General features: G+C 48.5%; 1 protein-coding gene and 1 pseudogene across 2 annotated transcripts in view; both read right to left on the bottom strand.

Annotated features, from left to right (window-relative positions):
- Positions 1-20839, bottom strand: part of PNPLA2 (patatin like domain 2, triacylglycerol lipase) — a 58412-nt gene that overhangs the window by 26993 nt on the left and 10580 nt on the right. The gene's annotated exons all lie outside the window — the stretch shown is intronic.
- Positions 10485-12440, bottom strand: LOC116838678 (histone H2A type 2-C-like; annotated as a pseudogene).

Genomic DNA, 20839 nt, shown 5'->3' with positions numbered 1-20839 from the left:
ATTTTTCATAGACTATCAGGGTTGGAAGGGACCTTAAGAGATCATCTAGTCCAACCCCCTGCTTAAAGCAGGGCCAATCCCCAATTAAATCATCCAACCAATTTTTGCCCCATATCCCTAAATGGCCCCCTCAGAGACTGAACTCACAACCCTGGGTTTAGCAGGCCAATGCTCAAACCACTGAACTCTCTCATTCATCTGGTTTCTGTTAGCCTGACTTGTGGGGATAAGCTCCACAGTTTACCCTAGCCCTTCAGCTTTCCAGTATGGCCCTTTACTAGCAAAATGTAGGTCTGGCAGGTGCATTTTTATTGAAGCCAGCAGCTGGGCCACCCCTGCTTATGCCCATGGATAGACCTACAAGGAAATGCCTTTTGAGGGAAATTTCCTAGCTTAGGACTCAGGGCTGGTGTACACTAGGGGGGGAAATCGATGTAAGATACGCAACTTCAGCTACGTGAATAACGTAGCTGAAGTCGAAGTATCTTAGATCGAATTACCTACCGTCCTCACGGCGCGGGATCGATGTCCGCAGCTCCCCATGTCGACTCCGCTACTGCCGTTCAGGTTGGGAGTTCTGGGATCAATAGGAGCTCGTTCGGGGATCGATATATCGCGTCTAGATGAGACGCAATATATCGATCCCCGAGAAATCGATTGCTACCCGCCGATACGGCGAGTAGTGAAGACGTAGCCTCAGACTCAGACTTTAAGGTCAGAAGTGACCATTATGATCATCTAGTCTGACCTCCTGCACAAACGCAGGAATGAACTGTCCTGCTACTAGTGCTTTCTAACCATTAATTATCCTCATAACTCTGTGAGCACCACCCACATCTCAGATGGGAAAACTGAGGCAGGGAGGTATAGGCCACCACTTTCCAAAACAATAGGTCTTTAAAAACTTGTATCTCTCGGTTAGTTAGGTGCCCAACCAGAGACACTCGGGCCTCAATTTTCAGAGTGCATGTGTTCTGCACTTCTGTAGATCAAGTCCTAGGGCTTTCAGGTCAGGCATCTAAATGACTGAGGTACCTAAAATTAGCACAGCTTTAGGAAAAGTTTGGGGCCAAGTGATTGCCTAAGACATTGGAGAAAGAGAAAAAGAGAGAGAGTGCGTGCAAGCGCATGCTCATGGCAAATCTGGGATTCATACACAGTAAGCGCTTGCTCCCAGAACTCTGCTCAGACCCCACCTCACCTTGTTCCCCCTTCCACAGATTGGAGATTCAGCCTCTCCAGAGGGCCAGAGGTCAGCTGGCCACCAAAACCTCATACGTGACCATCAACTCATATCACCAGGAAGGCAAGGAAACAGACACTAATGACCCTAGGTTGGACTTGAATGAAGGGTCTAGAAAGGAAAAGCTCCACATCCCAGGGTTTTTTTTGTATTGTGGGAAAGGGTAAATAATGCTTCTCTAGTCACTTACTCCACCCCTGTACCTATTGGGTTTCTGGGAACTGGGTGGGCAGAAGCCCGCCCATGGCTAACAGATCCCGCCCCCCCGCAGCCTAAGGGGAGGATCTACAGGACCTCAGAACCCAACTGATTCCGGGGGACAACTAATAAAGAACAGGGGCAGGAGTGCGGTCAGAGGGTCATAAAAAAGGAGCCTGACGGGGACACCGAGCAGAGAACCCCGGACAGCGCCCACTGCTCCTCGAAGGCGTTAAGGGAGCCAGTGGACGCTGCCCAGAGGAACTCTGCCCGGATGCGTGAACAAACTAAGGATCAGAAACAAGCCCCACAGTCACAGGAGTCCCCATCGGCCAACCTCCTCTCCCTGGTTGTGTAGATGGCCATTTTAGCCAGGGCAAGGAGGAGGTTGACCAGGAAGTCCCGCGACTTTGTGGGGCCACAGATAGGGAGTGCATAGAGAAGGAGGTGAGGGGAAATGTGCAGCCAGAAACGTAAGAGTATATTGGTGAGGAGCCGGTATAGGGGCTGCAACCTGGCTCACTCTAAGTAAACGTGCGCCAGGGTCTCCCTCGCGCCACAGGAGGGGCAAGTGTCTGGGACAGGGGTAACCCGCGCCAAATACACGCCCATGCTCACGGCCCCATGAAGGAGCCACCAAATGATATCCCCAGTGGGCCTCAGGACCAGGGTAGAGTACAGGCTGGCCCACCAGGGCTCCTCACCCTCCAGAGGTGGCAGGAGGTCCCGTCACTTTGTGTCAGGGCGGGACACGAGGGTGAGGAAGTGAAGGGTGTGGAGCACGAGCGTGTAGAGATGTTTCCTTGGTGCAGTTTGGAAGTAGACTGGCTGCAGATCGTGCCTCCGGCTTGCGGAGAAGGGGCGGGACGGCCGGTCGGGTCCACGGGGCAGGGGCCCGATGAAAAGCTCCGGAGGGCCCAGGATGGAGGGTGGGCGGGGTATGCCCTCTCGCAGGACCCAGTTGAGGTAAGCCCGACCAGCAGGCGGCAGAGCGGCCTTCACCTCCTGTAGTACGTGCCGGGGAGTACAAGATCTGGAGAGCCCCATACGCCGAGTGAGCGTCAAGGGATCCAGCCAGTCTCCCCGGTCGTAGTCCAGGAGGTCTCCGACCCTAGTAGCTTCTGCCAGGGTCAACCTCTGGCGCACCGCGGGGGACTCTGCCACCTGCACACGGAGCTGGGGGTTGTGTAGCAGGAGCTCCGCAAGGAGAGCTGCCCCCCTCGGTGGCCGCCACGGACCTGGTAGCAGAGAACAGCTTCCAGGTCCGGAGGAGGTCCTGGTAGAAGACTGGCAGCCCAGAGAGGTCTCGCGGAAGACCCCTCGGATCGAGACAAAGGAGCTGCCGGTTGTATTGGAGCCCTCGGAAGCGGTGCAGGAAGGCATGCGCCAGTACCCTCCACGCCGGACTATCTGCACGATAAAGAAGCCGCTGCAGGGCCTAGAGGTGGAAGACGTGGACCTGAATGCATAGGCACTTCAGGCCCTGCCCTCCCTCCTCCAGGGGCAGGTGGAGGACCCCTGCAGAGACTCAGTACATTCCTGGTCAAAAGAACTCCAGAACCGCCTTCCGGAGGTCGGGCAGGAAAACCGGGGCCGGAACCAGGGTGTTGAGCCGGTACCAGAGCATGGACAGGACTAGTTGATTGAGCACCAGTGCCCTCCCTCGAAGGGAAAGACACCGGAGGAGTCCTGTCCATTTCCGGAGCCGCTCCATCACCCTGCCCTGCAAACCCTGCCAGTTCTCCAGCGGAGACGGATGCATGGCGGAAAGTTAAATGCCGAGATAGAGCAGTTTGCAAGGCACTGCTCTAGCAGAGACATTAAACCAGTGGCTAAGTTAGGCTGAAACAGAAGGAGGGGTGCTCCCCATAGAAGTGGTGGGGTGAGGTGGGGAGCACTGCTCAGTCAAGCCAGGGACTGGTCTTCCTCTACTTTTAGTAGAGGAGGGAGAGTTGTAATTAAAATCCTTCCACAGTTCCAAGCCTAGAAGGGAACATTTAGAAAAGGTTCAGCTGAGGAAGGAGCCATGGTCTAGGAGTTGATTTGCTGAGCGCTGTTACAGTCCGACAGCGTGAACTAGTGACACTTTTCCTGCGGAGTGGTTCCACCCCAACTAACTTAAGCTGCTCTGGAGAAGGACCCAATGGGAAGCAGGGATTAGGCAGCCTGCTTCAACTGTAGCACACTGACCTAGTTGGCACTGGAGAGAGACGCAGCCATTTCCCTGCAGAAGGAAGGAGCAGCTGATTCTGCTGAGTGGCCTCAAGCAACTCCGTTTGGGAGGAGCATCAAAGCTCTGCTAAAAGAGAGAGTGATGGGAACAGAGGCAAAGCGGGCATAGATACCAGCCTGAGCCAAACCAAAAAACCAGGCTGCAGTGCTGCTGTTTGCATGCACAAACTGCCACCCCCACAAGCCTCTTCTAGCAGGGCTGGGAAACAAGAGCCTTTGTCTTACCTGCAGAATAAGAGGTACTCTCAGAGACAGAGGGAGAGGGGACAAAATCAGGAATGAAGCTTTATGTAGTGGGGGAGGGGGTGAAGGACTCTCATAAAATAGACCTTCAACTTCATTCAGGAACTGTTTGTTCGATTTGAAGAGAAGGAAGGCAGAGACCAAGTTAAAAATTAGCTCAAAATCCAGTGCCAACCCCCTTTCCAGCTGCAGGAGGGAAACATTTGGCGTGGAATAAAAAGGATTACAATTTGCTAATAAGCAACAAGCAATCACATCGGAGCCCTGAGGTGTTGTGACATTCCCCATTGAAACCAGGAAATGAAAAGCCAGTTAGCACATATACACACTACTCTTCCATGGTTAAAAGCATTTGGAAGCCAATTCCACACCATTGAGTCAATAGGACCTTTGCCAGTGACTTCAGTGGGTGCAGGATTAGGCCCTTGAACGTCACTGAATATTTATAAATAAAGAGGTTCCCATTTTTAAGTGGAATTTGGAAGCTGTTAGGCTGTAACAGACCAGAACAGATAGTCTGAGCTCCCATCAGTGAAGCAGGTTTCAGCACTATCAACCCTTTGTCCTGCTCGCTCTCAGACCAGCATTCAGTGAGTGGCTTCACTTCTGACCTCAGTCCAGTATGAATCAGCCACACCCACCCAATATATCCCTGCCTATCTAAAGCTGGTAACCTTAGGGGGTAGTGTTATACACCAGTGGTGCTCAACCTTTTTCTTTCTGAGCCCCACCACCATGCTATAAAAACTTGGTGGCCCACCTGTGCCACCAGAAGTGTTTTTCTGCATAGCCAGTAGATTAAAAACCAGGGCCAGCATTAGGGGGTAGCAAGCAGGGCAACTGTCCACAGCCCCATGCCACTGCGGGTGCCGCAAAGCTAACTTGGCTTCATCCCCATGTGGCAGAGTTCAGGCTTCAGCTTGGCCCTAGGCAGTGGGGCTCAGGCTTCGGCTTTCTTCCCTGGGCCCTGGTGACTAACGCTTTCTGGTTTATTTTGGGGGACCCACTGAAACCTGCTCATGGCCCCAGGGGGCCTTAGACCCCTGTTGAAAACCACAGCATACAGTCCTAACCTAGAAGGTCATTGGTATTCTGTTTAGGTTATTATAACATAACCACCACCATAGTATCCAAGTGCCCCCAAATACTCCTGTAAGGGACAGGTATATTAGGCCTATTTTACTGATGGGGAAAAATATTGGTTAAGTTACTTGCCCAACATCACACAAGAAGTCTATGGCAGAGCTGAGATGAACCCAACTCTCCCAAACTCCAGTCCGGTGCCTTAATCACAAGGCCATCCAGCCCCCATGCGAAACTGGGTCAATTCTGGGATGTGCATGTTGGGAAACTATAGGTTGAGCCAGGAACACCAAGCTCCCTTGCTGTGCTTCCTGCACTCTGGATTTGAATGCCTGCGCAGGGAATGAGAAGGGCACAGTGCTAAAGACCCACATAGGGAGGATTACGCAACAAGAGATGTTTACTGACCAGAAGAGTTCTTAGAGCCAGCGCTTCAGTTTGCTGGCTCAGAGAGAACACACGCACAGTTAGCGCAAATATTGTTGGTACTTTAGCCAGTTACTGATTAGCAAAACACCTGGGTGGGAATTTTTTTTTTTTTAAAAAGCAGAGATTGACCAGCAAATGCTAGGTTAAGCTGAGATATGGCCCCCTGTTCCTCCCTCCCTTCCCCAGCCATTTATAAAATAGGGCCTGGTTTGACATGGAGGGAAGGGGGCAGGAGGTAACATGAGGAAGATAGGGAATGAGGCAACACTAATGAGAAGAGGTGAGAAATCTTTTTCCTCCCCCACCAATCCCTTCCCCTGCTCCCCAAACAGGGCACAGCAGAAATCTTTAATAAGCAGAAGCCTTAAAACCTCAGATACAAGGAGTATGCGGTGCAAAGACATAGTTAACTGGAACCCTGCAGGACTGAGAGTGGACATCATCTTTGGGGACTTCTCCTGCCTCCTTTAATGCTATTCAGTGCCTAAGTACTGAGGTGAAACTGCAGTAAGCTGTGGGCTTCTTAGGTTATTTTGAGCTATTACATACAATGGTAGGATGGGCCATACTGAGCTCTCATTGGACGCTTCACTTTCATAGAATCATAGAACTGGAAGGGACCTCAAGAGGTTATCTAGTCCAGTCTCCTGCACTCATGGCAGGACTACGTATTATCTAGACCATCCCTGACAGGTGTTTGTCCAACCTGCTCTTAAAAATCCCCAATGATGGAGATTCCACAACCTCCCTAGGCAATTTATGCCAGTGCTTAACCACCCTGACAGCGAGAAAGTTTTTCCCAATGTCCAACCTAAACCTCCCTTGCTGAAATTTAAGTCCATTGCTTCTTGTCCTATCCTCAGAGAAATACTTTAGTTCTCCCTTGCTTTGTTGTTTCCATCAGTCATTTAGATGAAGAGCATCAGTGTGTGGAAAAAAAAAAAAAAAAAAAAAAGAGAAGTGTATCATGATCAGGCCAGTGGGTTCATCTAGCCTGGTATCCTGCCTTTGGCAAAGACCAGCACCTGAGCCTGCAAAGGCAGGGGTCTTAGTACCTAATTGTGCAATGCTGTACAGAGGTCTAGGGGAAGGAGAAGCTTCCAGAATGCCACAAGAAACAGTTAAAAAGCAGAAGCATGAGACTGGATTACTCTTATCGCAGCTTGCATAGCCAGAGGCTTATTACTAGTCACATCAATTACCCGACCATTTCATAAATGGTCCTTATGCCCTCCCACAGCAGTAGGGTGACCAAACAGCAAGTGTGAAAAATCAGGACAGGGGGTGGGGGTAACAAGCGCCTTTATAACCCAAAGCCCCAAATATCAGGGCTGTCCCTATAAAATTGAGACATCTGGTCACCCTACACAGCAGCCAGTGCCATGGGCTGATACCACACTGTAAGCAAAGAAGTTGGATAGAGGGTCTGTCGATCAAAAGTAGCAAGCCCAGTGCCCCAGCTGGGGTGAGAAAGCTTGATCGAGCAGCACTGGAAGCTGTTTGCACTGCTGCTGCCTATACTGGATGTGTTCCCTAGACAGAAACATTAGCCTCCAAGGCTGTCAATACAGCACTTTTCACCAGCGCTAAGCTCACCACGTTATGTTAGATGAGCCATAAAGGGCAACGGATCCTTGTGAGCTAGCTGTTCTTTGAGTCCTTACATGCAGCAAGTTGTAAGCATATGAAAAATGACTATTAAGCTACTTCATTTAAAAGCCGCTGTTGCCCTCAAAGCTTGGGCATGACAGCACTGAAGGATAAAGACTCCCTTGGGGAGAGACAGGCAGAGTGAACTCCAGAGCCAGGGGCTTTCTCGGAATCAGGGCCAGTACAGAGGTCCTGCCAAAGGGGATCAAGTTCATTCATTTGGGTGGTCATTGTCACAGGGATAGGTGACAGCTGTGAAGGCATCTGAACATAAATCAGTGGGTGTTATACTCCCATGACAACCAGAGACGCTGTTCCAGGAAAGCGCAAAACAAAATTCTGCTTTGGGTTTTGCTAGGGACTGTCAGTGAGGATGACCAGAGAGAGCTGGTGAAGGCCAAACAGCAAGGAAAGAGTGGAGGGGAGGAAGCCCCACCCCCCACGTACCAACTAGCCTGCAATAGATGTTTGCACTTTAGCATTAACCTCATTATTGGGCCCGATCTAATGCCACCAGAAGTCAGTGGAAAGGCTCTGTAGTGGGGTGGTCACCCTGCCCCTGCCCCTGCTCGGAGGGGTTAAGAACAGCCCTGGAGAGGGCTGTGGCCAGGGAAAGGCTGATTGGCGAAGCCGCCTCAGTTGGGGCCATGCCCCAATCAGGCCACAGCTGGCTCTATAAAAGGGCTGCTAGGCTGGAGTTAAGTCAGTCTGTCTCTGGATGTTGAGAGGGAGGGGCCTGGAGGCTGAGCAGGGCTGAGGAAAGGCCAGAGTAGCTGGAGAGCTCTGGCCTGGAAAACTCCCAGGCTGCAGGCCTTGTTAAAGCGGAGAAGGTACTGGGGTTGCAGAGGGGCAGCCTAAGGGTAGGCAGAGGCAGCAGATCCAAACCCTCCTTGCCAATGATGAGTGGCAATTATACTGCAGTCCGCCCCAGTGAGCGGGGGCTAGATGGTGACTGGCAGTAGCCAAAGACTGAGGTGAGGTGGGGATAGCAGGTTGGGGAGGTCCCCAGGGAGGGGAGACTCAGCAAGACTGTGGGGTACTGCAAAGGGGAGAACCCCAAGAAAAGGAGCATAGGGGTCTGGGAGGGACACCAGGGCAGGTGGCAAGTGAGACACTGGCCTGCAGAGGGCACTCCTGAGTGGACAGAGCTAATTCCCAGGATGACCAGCAGGAGGCACTGCAGCAGTGAGTTGTTGCTCCATTACAGGCTCCCTTGGATTTCAATGGGTCTTGGTATAGAACAACCTGACCTGTATGCCACTTATGTCTGCTGCTGGTTATGCTTATGGACATATGTAGATAGTCTGTCTCATGAAAAAGTCATTTTCCACTAAAAGACAGGTCAATAACAAAAAACTTTACTAGCTGTAGTTATAAACAAACTCCTCCCCGCCCAATACCCTCATTTGGTCCTCTGTGCAAATCTGAATGCTCCTGAACAGCACCTGCCTACTGGAATCCCAGGACATGGTAGCACGTGAGAAGTGCCAGACTGACAGTCCTGGAGAATGAAGTCCTAAATATCCCTGTGCCATGGCAGAATCAGCTCTGAGGAAAGGCCATATTTCAGTCTCCAGGCCTGCTTAGACCTTAGCCTCTGTGTAGAGGCTACCAAAGGGGTGAATTAGTACTAGCTGTGGGGCTGGTCTGCTTGTTGTTAGTCTGATTACACCAAACCTGATTCCACATAAGTTACTATATAGCTAGACATGGTGTAGACCCCCCACCACCTGTGAAGCTGCTGCAGTCTGGTTCCCACCTCCGCACCAGAAGTTCCCATTGCCCGGCACATTGTGTGGTCATTCACACATTAGCACAAAGGGCGAGTAAAGGAACACAGTGCACAGGGCAACAGAGAACTGGGCCTCAAGCTGCCAGGAGAAGTGGGGAACAGGAAATGGAAGAGTAAGAGAGAGCTATTTTACAGAGCTCTAAAGGAGCCTACAAGCCTCTGCTCTTCAGAGACCAAGCACACTACCAGGGGTTAAGGACAATCTAACTACACTTCTGCAATAAGGTTTGGGGTGGGGAAAGGAGAGGATAATTCCAGTTCTAATGCTGAAAATGGCCTAAAAGCAGCAACTTGAATCAAGGGCATATGGTACAGTACTAAAGAAAGCAAAGCGTCACCAGACCTAATTAACATCTGCTCTCTTAATCAAAGAAGTACATTTGACCTGCAAAATATTTAAGTGAATAAAAAACAAAATGGAAGAATGACTGCAAATAAAAAGATAGGAACAGTGTCCAGGAGAATGAAAGAGGAGATTTAACATTAGCGTAAAGCCATTCCTGCTGTCAGTTGTGGCTCTTCTTGGAAAGGCTCCATCTCGGTATAAAGAGCACCACTCTATGCCAGGGACATTCCTGTTCCATTAGCTATCGCAGCTGGCGCACACGGAGCATGAACTTAGGACTTGGGTGGAGAAGCAATTTGATGCTGGATAGAACCACGAGTAAAGGAAAAAAGTTTATGGCATCACTGTGCTTGGTTTCCAATGTAGCCAGAAAGGATGAGGCTAAAGAGTGAAGAATGGATGGCTCTGTAACACCCTCTCTGTCTGTCACCCATCCCCAGGGGGGTAAGAAATGGATAGTAGCCCCTCAAGATAGATTTAAGGGCTTCAGATAGAATTCAGGGGCAGTGCTGGGCAGGCTAGAGACTGGCCTATGCTAGCCCCTCCACCTCTGCCAACACCAGTGCCAGGCAGTTTGGGTGTAGCTTTCCCATTTCTAATGCACTCAGACCCATTTTGCTGCCCTTGGCTTTACCCCTGCAGAAGAACTGCTATCAGTCAGTCAGTCACTCCACGGTCACAGAGAGCATTCAAGTGAGCTCTCCTCTGCATAGGGAATGGCATGACCAGCGGGACATTAGTCAAACACTATGATCTTCCTTGGCTATTTAGAGTGTAAACTCTTCAGGGCAGGTGCTGCCTTCCAGTGTGTGTACACAGCACTCAAAGTCCCAGCCAAGATCAGGGCCCCATTTACACACTGCTGTAGTAGAGAAACCGTAACAGAGGGTCTGATCAGATGTCCACATTCCGAACTTCCCTGATTAGCCTCTCGTAATAAGGAGCAGAATGCATGTTCTCCTCCTCCTGCCCACCCCCTGCCCCCAAAGCAGACCCGTCCTCCAGAATTACAGGAGTTGCCTTAACGTCTTCCCTGGCTCTGGTGAAGCATTACAGGTCCTCTCCCCTACTTTTCCCTTCTCTCTCTCCTGCTCAGAACAACTTTTCAGAGGGTTTGTCTGCTTTTCCCCTGGAAGCAAATGATGTAGAACTGAATTGTGCTCTGCTCACTCCACATGCTCACCATGTTGTTACACTCACCAGCTTTCTGAATACTGATGGTAAGCGTTCCTTTTGGACTGAAGGTTTTTGCTTCATCTCGATTACCTTCACTTTCTCTTGGCCTTGTGGCTCTCAGTTTTCTTGGGCAGCAGCACGGCCTGGATGTTGGGCAGGACACCCCCCCGAGCAACTGTCACTTTCCCCAGGGGTTTATTGAGCTCCTCATCGTTATGGATGGCAAGCTGCAGGTGACGGGGGACGATTCTGGTTTCTTGTTGTCCCAAGCAGCGTTGCCGGCTAACTCGAGAATCTCAGCGGTCACATACTCCAGCACCGCGGCCATATAGACTGGAGCTCCAGCCCCCACCCGCTCAGCATAATTACCTTTGCGGAGCAGCCGGTGCACTCGACCCACGGGGAACTGCAGCCCAGCCCGCGAGGAGTGAGACTTTGCCTTGGCCCTCGCTTTACCTCCCTGCTTGCCTTGGCCTGACATTGTCAATCACGAGAAAAAAAAAATGCTATAAGAGTCAGCATTACATGCTATTTCCCCAGTTGTCACTAGGATGGTTATGTTTCCATTTTAAATGTTTTAAATAGAGCTGATCTGGAATTTTCCAACTGAGGGGCTTTTGAGCAGCAGGTAGAAATCAGAATAATAATCTGTCAAACCAAAACTGTTGGCGGGAAAGGGTCAATTGCAACGAATCTCCCGAGTCAAAGTTTCCAAACTTTTGACATGAGATAAAATATTTTTCAGTTCCAAGTGACTTTAGTATTAAAAAAAACCTAAAATTTCAAAACAAAGTGAAAAACAAGAAGGTGAAATTAAACAACCTTTGATTGACCCGACTAGAAATTCTTTGGATTGGTTCATGAAAAATTTTAAGATCGACTTTTCATCCAGATTCAGGATGGGGAAAGATTTTGAAATCTTAATCTCTCCAGGGACTGGAAAACCATTTCTTGGCCAGCTTGAGATGTAAACAAGATTCACAGCAACAGGATTTGCAAATCAACAACATGGGAATTTCACAGGAAGAGAAGATTGGCTTATGGAACTTTTCCTTGGGCAGCTTGATTGCCAGAATGGTCTCTGTTCATCACTTACAAGTACCTTGCATGGCTGCAAATTAAAGAACAGTTCCATTTGCTTTGGGTAGGACAGTTAGTAAATTCTGCTTGTGGAAGATCATCATAATTTGCTTTGCTTTCTGTCACTGTTAACATCCACTGATGGAGCAGTTTGATTTCTGCCACCTACCTCAGGAGATGGTAGGAGCCAAGGGCCAGATCTTCAGCTGAGGCAAGTGGAGCTAAGCCAGTTTACATCAGCTGAGGAGATGACCCAAGAGATGTGCTCAGTACATCCCTATGGGATAGGAATTATGTTAAGGAGCCCTTCAAGGATACATCCATGCTAGCAGGAAACAGAGCTGAGAACCAAACTCTATGATTCTGTGTGAAAGTGAAATTTAGGGCCGGAAAGGTCCTCGAGTGGTCATCTAGCCTAGCCCCCTGTGCTGAGGCAGTGCTTGGGATTTGGGGGAAGGGGAAGGAAGAGAAGAGAAGTCACAGCTGGTGATGTTTTTAAACTTGTTTTGAAAGCCACTTCCCCTTTCCTGTACTCATCAACAGGAAAACAATGGTCACGCTGTGTACCACCAACAGCTCACATGGCCCAACCAGTCTGCCCCCAACAGATAGCTCAGGGGAGGAAAAAATTGTGCCTACATAAAATGAAGCCAAGTCTGCAACTGACAAGGGATCCAGGGACAGTATCAGAACCATTCCCTGAATTCCAAGGTTAAGCCATTTCTGCCTCTCATACAGTAACCCAGGGAATCACACTGCAGTGTAACTGGGAGGGTGCAGCCCCTTCATTAGCTGTCTCTTGCAGGCTCTCTCTGCTGCTTTTATTCCTGCTGTCTCTTTCTCCTGGGTGCCTTAGGGCGAGAAGCAGTGGATTTGGTTGGACTTTTTACAATGTTTAACAGCGGTTAAAGCTACGGAATCCAGAAGGGGAAGGAAGTATGTCAGTGGGTATCATGGCTGGCAGGCAAACTGGGTTCCAATCCTTGTTCTGCCACAGATACTTGCATGACCTTGGACGTGTCACTAAGGGCCAGGTTGTCAGGCCTTAACCTCCCCCAGGCATGTGCACACGCTTACACCTGCATTTCACAAGAACAGACACCTGTATTTATACTAACAACTGCATACGCAGAACAGTGGAATTATCAGGGGTTTGCACCTGCAGTGTACTGTACATGTGGGGGTGGGGTGGTGCTCACAGCACCCACGTGTATTTTTGGCCCATCTGCAGGTGAAGACCAAGCAGCAGATCACCTGAAAACAATGTATCCCTTACTGTGTCTGCCTCAGTTTCCCCATCTCTAGAGCAGGGATTGTATGATACCGAGTAATATACATGGCTTTTCTGCACCGACTGCTTCCTGCATCCCAGAACCATGTACTGTATCTTGTCTGGGCGGAGGGGTGAGTGTCGGATTTCTCATGGGCATTAGTGTTCTACACCTTTTCAATTTTGTTTGCTGTCTGGAAATTGTATAAATCCTTAGATTATAAACTATTTAAAATAATATTTCCAGAGTCCTGTCAGAGGAGTTAGAAATAGCATGAACCTTTTGCAGGCATTCGGTATTATCACTCCTATGAAACCCAAGCATGTTAAGGAGTGTCATACTAGTACAAAGTGTTTCTTGAGACTTTTTTTTTTTAATTGATTCAGTCCCTCCCCACACCTCATCCCATTGCTTTGGCACCTGTTAATGAGATGGTGACTGGCTGACTGTTCCCAATAAGCATATGGGAAAGGAGGCTTTTCTAAACTGTAGACATAGGAAATACAGACCCCCAAGGTCAATCCATAGGTCAGCCTTGTTGCACAGTCAGCTATTCCTATGGTAAATGCTTCATTCGTCAGAGGGCCTGTGCAGAACTCTGATATAGCACTGTACAAACAGTTCCACGAAGGAGGGTTCCTAGAAAGCCTGGCCATAGGCCATAAATAATAGCCTGCTTTTTTCCTTGAATTTTTAGGCTCATTTCCCTCTAGTTTCCAATGGGAGCAGAACAAGGGATCTGTTACATTTCCCCTATCTAGATAAGCAAGTATGGTTACCCTCTATGGTAGACTTGTCCCGACCAGGGTGCCCTCCTCTGAGGAGACAGACAAATACTGTCGCAGTTTCTCCTACAGTCCCTGGAGCTGACTGTGTTTCCCTATCTTCTCTACCACCAATCAAACTGACTCATCTCCTCGGCCGAGGACAGCAACATTACCAGCCCAATTCTAGCCCTGCTTCTGGGCATAAATTTTTTTTGTATAGATGCAACTATCAGCAGATCCTTCAGATTATAAGTATTCTCAAAACCACAACGTAAAACAGATTAAAATGTAGCAGTTCTCAGCCGCACTCCAGGTACTGTCTCCAGGCTACCTACCAGAGAGTCAAACAGCCCCACCTCAATTCCTCTGCCCCTTTTCCAGGGCCTCTATGCCCCTGAAAGTTCTCCAGGCTACTCCAACTCCTCTCCCACAGCCCACGAACTTAGACCTTCTGCAAGAGGGCTCTCTGCAGCGTTCTGCTCCTGAGGCCCGTCACTGAAAAGTCCTGCCCCTACTCATGGGAACCTCCTTCCCGAATCAACTCTCTTGTTCCTGAGCTCGGCCTGCACTGGCTGAGCTGGTTCTTCCCCTTTACCGAGGGGCACAAGCCTTCTCACCAGGGCTTCCCTGCTCTGGCCAGCTCTCTCTAATGACTCCCATCCACAGCACTCTCTCCCAACAGTGCACCAGTTCTCTCTCTACACTAGTCCCCCCGCAGCTCCTGACTATGCTGAGCCCTTCTGGAACATCTGGCCCAGACTATAGGTGCCAAGTACTAGGAGGTCTGGCTTCATGTGACCTGCGTAAAGACACAGGGCATGGCAGAGCTGACAATTGGACTTCCATCTCCTGGGTCCCAGGGCAGTACTTCAGCCACAAGGCCAGCCTTCCTCTTAATAAATAGGTATTATGTACAGGTTATTTTAATTGTTTCAGTCTGAGGAAAGACCCACTGGCCACAATTTATTTATAAAAAAGGACTAAGCCCAGAAGAAGCCTTTAGGAGATCAGGAGGAGCGGCCATCAGCTGTAGTCCAGTTTCCTATTAGGAGATAAACCTCAACTAGACATAGGTCTGTCCCCTCTCCCTGCCCCACCGAAGAGCGAGGAGGTGATGAATAAAAATAGATTTAAGCCACCTTGGGTTTTGCCTCAGCTCTTACAAGTCAATCATCCCACATTCTGTCACCCCCACCCTGCATACACAGCACGGTGGTCCATACGTAAGCACAGCTGTTTGCCTTGCTTAGATAGAACTCAGCTGGCAACTTTGCCAGAGTGCAAGGCAATAGATATTGTCCATGAAGAGCAAACAGGAATACAGTTGTGTTTTTTCAGCTAAACAGACTTGAGAGAGCTAGTGGGAACAGGCAGGTGAACTGTACGAGCTGCCATTCTTTGTTACGTTTTACATCTAAACTTTTAGATTAGAGTCCAAGGCACTGCACAGCACTAGTAAGCCATACAGCCAGCACTCTGACTCACTACTGCCTTTGTATGAGGCACTGAAATACTTGCCTATGCCAAGCCACGTATAAGGGAGCCACTATGGAGCAGGGGGGCAGAGAAGAGCTTAGCTCAGACTGGCAGCCAGGATCATTCTGCTTTGTTGCTATTGGGATTAAAGCAGTTACACCATCCTGGATCATCTTTTCTTTCATCATAAGATAATTCCCTTATGTAAGTCTTAATATGGTGATCAGCAATGCAGCATTAGAGAGATGCTGGCATGGTAAAACAAAGCACAGAAAGGGGTGGTTTTAAATAAGACAGACCCTCTCTATTCAGACATACCAAAGAGCCTACTTCAGCCCTCTCTCTCCAGGCAACCCTTCAGGATTCAGTGGAACCGCTCTGATGCGGGGACAGAATGAAACCCACTAAGCACAAGGGAAGATTCTGTTCTGATCCCAGCTCCTGGGTTAAGGAGAGATCAGAACTTTCTGCCATGTGGCATCTATAGGAGATGTGATCAACCAGGAGCTGCATGCCCAGTGCACTGCAATGCTCATTTCTTTGCTGACCCTCTGTCAAGGTTCCTTCCCTACTCTGAACTTTAGGGTACAAATGTGGGGGACCTGCATGGACACTTATAAACTTAATTATTAGCTTAGATCTGGTAACTCTGCCACCATCCAGAAATTTTAGTGTCTGGAGCACTTCTTGTCCCCCCCCCCGAAAACCTTCCCTCCCTGGGCAGCCTTAAGAGGCTTCACCAATTCCCTGGTGAACACAGATCCAAACCCCTTGGATCTTAAAACAAGGAAAAATCAATCAGGTTCTTAAAAAGAAAGCTTTAATTAAAGAAAGAAAAGTAAAAAAAAAAAAAAAATCACCTCTGTAAAATCAGGATGGAAAATACTTTATAGGGTAATCAAATTTGTATAGCCCAGAGGAACCCCCTCTAGCCTTAAGTTCAAAGTTACAGCAAACAGAGGTAAAATCCTCTCAGCAAAAAAGGACATTTACAAGTTGAGAAAACAAAAATATAAATCGAATCCCGACCTTGCCCTGGCTGTACTTACAATTTTGAAAACAGGAGAGACTGGATTCAGTAAGGAGATATTGAGAGCTGAAAGAGTCTGGTGTCCCTCTTAAATCCAAAAGAGCGAACAACACCCAAAACAAAGAGCACAAACAAAGACTTCCCTCCACTAAGATCTGAAAGTATCTTGTCCCTTTATTGGTCCTCTGGTCAGGGGTCAGCCAGGTTTACTGAGCTTCTTAACCCTTTACAGGTAAAAGAGGCATTAACCCTTAACTATCTGTTTATGACACCCTCATACAGCATACATGCTGCAAATGCCAGAAGTGGGAAGACAGGAGACAAACGCTCACACACACACACACTCACTCCAGGGGAGTTAATGGCCTGATTTGCTACTGCCTTGCACAGACATAGATGACCACACACAGGGCAAAGTGAGAATCCTCTTTCAGTACAAATCTGGAGCAACTTGACTAAAACCAATGGTGTTGCACCACCAGTGTAACATTGGACTAGTTTCTCATTTCATTTAATGAGTGTCAGGTGCAGGTAAAATGCTACCACTCTAACTCACTAGTGGATGACACCACTTCACATGGGGTTAAGTGACTACCTAAGGTTGGAGGCAGTGAAGAATCAGGTGCTCAGCTGACAGGTCTGCAGGACAAGCTAATATCAGTACAGTGAAAGCTGGTGTCCTGGTACAATTGTGTCACACTGGTGCACCTCCACTATAGGAGATATCAGCTACATGCTCTCGCCCCAAGGCATAGATGCAATAGGGTTATGACACAGAGGAGTCTTGCTTTGGGAGAAAAAGCCCAACACACAAAAAGCTAAGCCCAGCTCTTCAACTGGTGTAAGTCAGCCAAGCTGCATGGATTTACATAGCTTGGGGTCTGCCCTGTAGCATTGGTGCGGCTGTTTGAGAAGCTGCAGTGAAAGCGGACAGCCTTTCTGCAAAAACTCTATTTCCATTTCAAGGCAGGAGAGATGCAAAGCAGCAGCAGTCAGTCTGTGCCCATTTTCAGGGGCAGACAGTAGCACAGAAAAATCCACCAAGTACTTGACAGATCTGATGTAGCCTCAAAACCCCAGGGGAAGCAGAATTACTATACACAGCACATCCCCACCTCCACCCCTGCAGAGCTCACGGGGCAATCTGCCTTGGAAAGCAGCAAGGACAAAGGTCATTTCTACCCTAGTCAGCTGATGAGAATCAGCCCTTAACAGCTTGTTTTTTCCTGTCACTCACTCGGACTGGAGAAAGCCAGACTGCTTCTGTAGAGATCAGGGCCCTGTACTGACTGGGTCTGGGGAGTTAACAACAACTAGCCCAGGAGGGATGAGCACGAACTTAGGAGTCATGCTGGCTATGTCCGATAACCAAGTGAGTTACTTTCTTGGCCATTCTTCCTCCTATCCCACCCAGGCCCATGTGGTCATGGTTTAAAAATATATCTATCCCAGGGATTAGCGGCCTAACCCAAATCCCATTGAATGTAGAGAAAAAAAAAGATTCGCATTCCCCAGATAGAAAGGATGGACTTGTGCCTAAAGCACTGAACTAGGCCTGAGAAGACTTGTGTTCGATTCCTAGTTCTGTTACAGAGTCTCTTGTGAGCTCAGGAGAGTCACTAATCTCACTGTGACTCAGGAGAGTCATTAATCCCAATAAAAAGGGGGCTAGTAATGCTTCCTGTGTCTGAATAGTCCCTTTAGGGGCTGTAATTTCTTTAGCACAAGGACTCGTCCGTTAGTATGTGCATGTACAGAGGTCTCCTTTTGCTAGAGCCTCCCAACCAAAATCAGCACCTACCACAATAAGAACAATAGACTTCAAGAGCCTCCATCAATTCATTAATTAGCACTGCACCAGGACCACCACACAGAAGACAGTATCCTTCAGATAACTACATGTTTGAAGGAGACAAGGGGGTTACAGTTTTCATACACACTAAGAATACACAACTTACATCATTCATCTTTGGGATAAAAGATGGCAAAGAGCATAGAAAATTTGTGTGTGGGTATATATTATATTATATTTTCTCTCTCTCTCATGAAAATACAGGGCCCTTAAGAAGCAGTGTGTTAGGCTCCAAGCACATTCTGTGCACAAGAGATTAGCTTTTCCAGTTGGCACTCTATGCCAGCCACCTTATGTTATGCAAAGTGCCTGCCTCTGTGCCCATTATGGCCCCACTTGCTATGTCCTCTTTGCCCTTCTATCATGTGGATATGCATTATGGGCAACCTTACACCAACCAACTTTTCACCAGCGGCATTAGGTCGTTCAGGGCAAACTGACAGCAATCAAGTCATAATGAGAAATTTTGCTCTCAGTCACCCTGGGAGGAGACCAGGGACACATTTAGCTTTGCGAGGAATACCTTTCCACATGGAATTTATTTATGGAGGTGGGGAGGAAGGGCTGAAAGGTTAGCATGCTCTCTTGGGGTCCTGATACTACAATACCCAAAGATGAAGGTAAGATTATCACCATGGCCCACAAGCCACTGATTCTTGGGCACAAAAAAAGACTGATGTTTCTAACCACCTGAGATCTGAGCATACTGGTCACAAAGCATAGCATGCAGCCCCTTTTAAGAGCAAACCCTCTGCTCCTCCTCCAAGGCTGTTAAACAGGATAGAAGCCTGAGAAGTCAGACAGCAGAGAGTCTAGCGAGATCTGCCAGGCAAAGCAGAGCCCTCATGGAGCTAAGAATGTGCCTGGAATTGGCTCCTCTGTACATGCATGTATTGTAGGAGACTTAGGGCTTGTCAACATGGGAGAGTGGAACTATACTGGTAGCTCTTCCATGCACACTCTTCTTTCAGAATAAGAGCATCCGCACAGGGAGTTATACTAGTTTAACTATTGTGGTTTAAAATTCACACTCTACCATATGCCAGCATAACCTTCCTGTGTAGCCAAGCCCTAAATAAGCTGCATCCAGGGACCCCACTAAGAGGTGAATTGGGACAGGTCACGTTGGCCTTACTTTGGGGATTGCTGAAGGGCTCACCCAATCATTACAATCTTTCATCAGTTTCTGCACACTCCTCAACCATGATAATTGGCAGGGGAGAAAGTCTCCAAGACATTGCACCAGGCTAAAGCTCCAAATGATGCTGCAGCTGTCAAATCCTACTTCCAAATAGGGGTCTTTAAAAACTCCAAGAGACTCTTTGTGAACCCATTTCCCCTTCTGCTTCACAGCAAGGAACAATCATCAAGGTTTCTCACTCAACCAAGGCTCTGGAAAAATGGCTGCTCAAAACACATTCACCAGGGCTTTATACACTGGGCACCTGCCAGACTGCAGCCATGATGACAGCTACACCTGCACCAGCATAGGCAAGGAAAAGCAACTATTTGTGCTGGTGCAGCTCATCCTGGTTCCATCACAGCAGATATGCTTCACAGTAACAACAGTGTTTGCTCCACTGAACTGGTTGGCCTTGGCTGGAATCAAGGCAAACCTCCCAGCATGGATAAGGTCCAAGACTTAAGAGGGGAAAACCATGACTTGGAGAGAGATCTGCATCCAAATCCCTTAGCCATGTTGTGGGGAAGCAGAGAAGAGTCATCCTCCTGTAGTGATCCTCTGCATCATGAGGATGAGGAATGTAGCTGTAGGCTATGGGAAGTGGCCAGCAGGATGCAATGAGCTTCTAATTATAGAGCTCCTCAGATTGGCCTCCCAATACACCAGTCTGCAGTGAAGTCCCTACTCTTCCATTCATAGTTCGGGGATCATTCTTTTAAGAGCCTGAAGCTCCTGCAGTCTGATCCTAGCGGGATCCAGGAAATGCTAAAACACTCCCCCTCCTGCAGTCTGATCACAGGTAGTTACAAAGCCCCAGAAGGCTGCAGCTGAAATGCAATGGCAACAGACTTCCACACCTCACCCCTCCAGGCACTGATTAGACCAGGCAAGTTACCTGCCCTAATTAATCCCTGCTGGGATCACATTAATGTCTTTTTGTTTAGGCATTTTAGTTGGAGATCACTTCCCACAGAAATATGTTCCATGCAGCCTGCGCAGTACTGTGAACAGATGTCACAAGTTGTTGGCTGTGCCCACAACCAGCCTAGAACATGATCAGACAGACCTCTTTTTGTTCTTCCTGGGAAATCGGAGTGAGAATCTTCAGGTTGATTTTGTTAAGAGATGTCTTGGCAGGCTAGGCCTCAGCATCACACGAAAGTTCTAATTGAGTGGATTAATGCCTCCTTTCCAGGAGCCATCTTACAAAGGTCATCACAGGACATTCTAATCACTTTTCAGAGTAGCAGCTGTGTTAGTCTGTATCCGCAAAAAGAACAGGAGTACTTGTGGCACCTTAGAGACAAACAAATTTCCAGCAGGATCAAGCTTACCCACAAAAGCCAAAGAGTAGTTAACAAAAAAAAAAAAAAAAGACGAGCAAGGAGAAACTATCAACCAACCCTTTAATATACTTGTTACTGCCTGACAAGCCAGACAGCCTGACAAGAGTGCTACAGAGTGACCACTCTCAAATCTCCCGGATTCTGGGAGATGCTAGACTACAATCCAGCTCCCCTCCCTTCTGTGTCACCAGGCATGCTTAGCAACTGAAGGACTGAGAGAGCCAAAAGGTTACAGAAGTGGGCAAGTTTAGAGGCTATGAAGACAAGCCACCATTGTGACAGGATGCCAGCAGGCTCAGCATTCAGGAATCAGCTGTATTTTGCCTGGGGAGCAGCACACACATAATACCACCCAGTGTCTTTGCTCCATTCTTGTGAGCTGAGGGGGTGCTGAAACTCCCAAAAATAGTGCTCTTTCACAGTAGGATTCTTATCAGCTTCC

The sequence above is a fragment of the Chelonoidis abingdonii genome, chromosome 4 (assembly GCF_003597395.2).
Source record: "Chelonoidis abingdonii isolate Lonesome George chromosome 4, CheloAbing_2.0, whole genome shotgun sequence".
Taxonomy (NCBI): Eukaryota; Metazoa; Chordata; order Testudines; family Testudinidae; genus Chelonoidis; species Chelonoidis abingdonii.
Note: the sequence above shows the minus strand (reverse complement) of the source record. Positions and strands in the feature narration are given on the sequence as shown.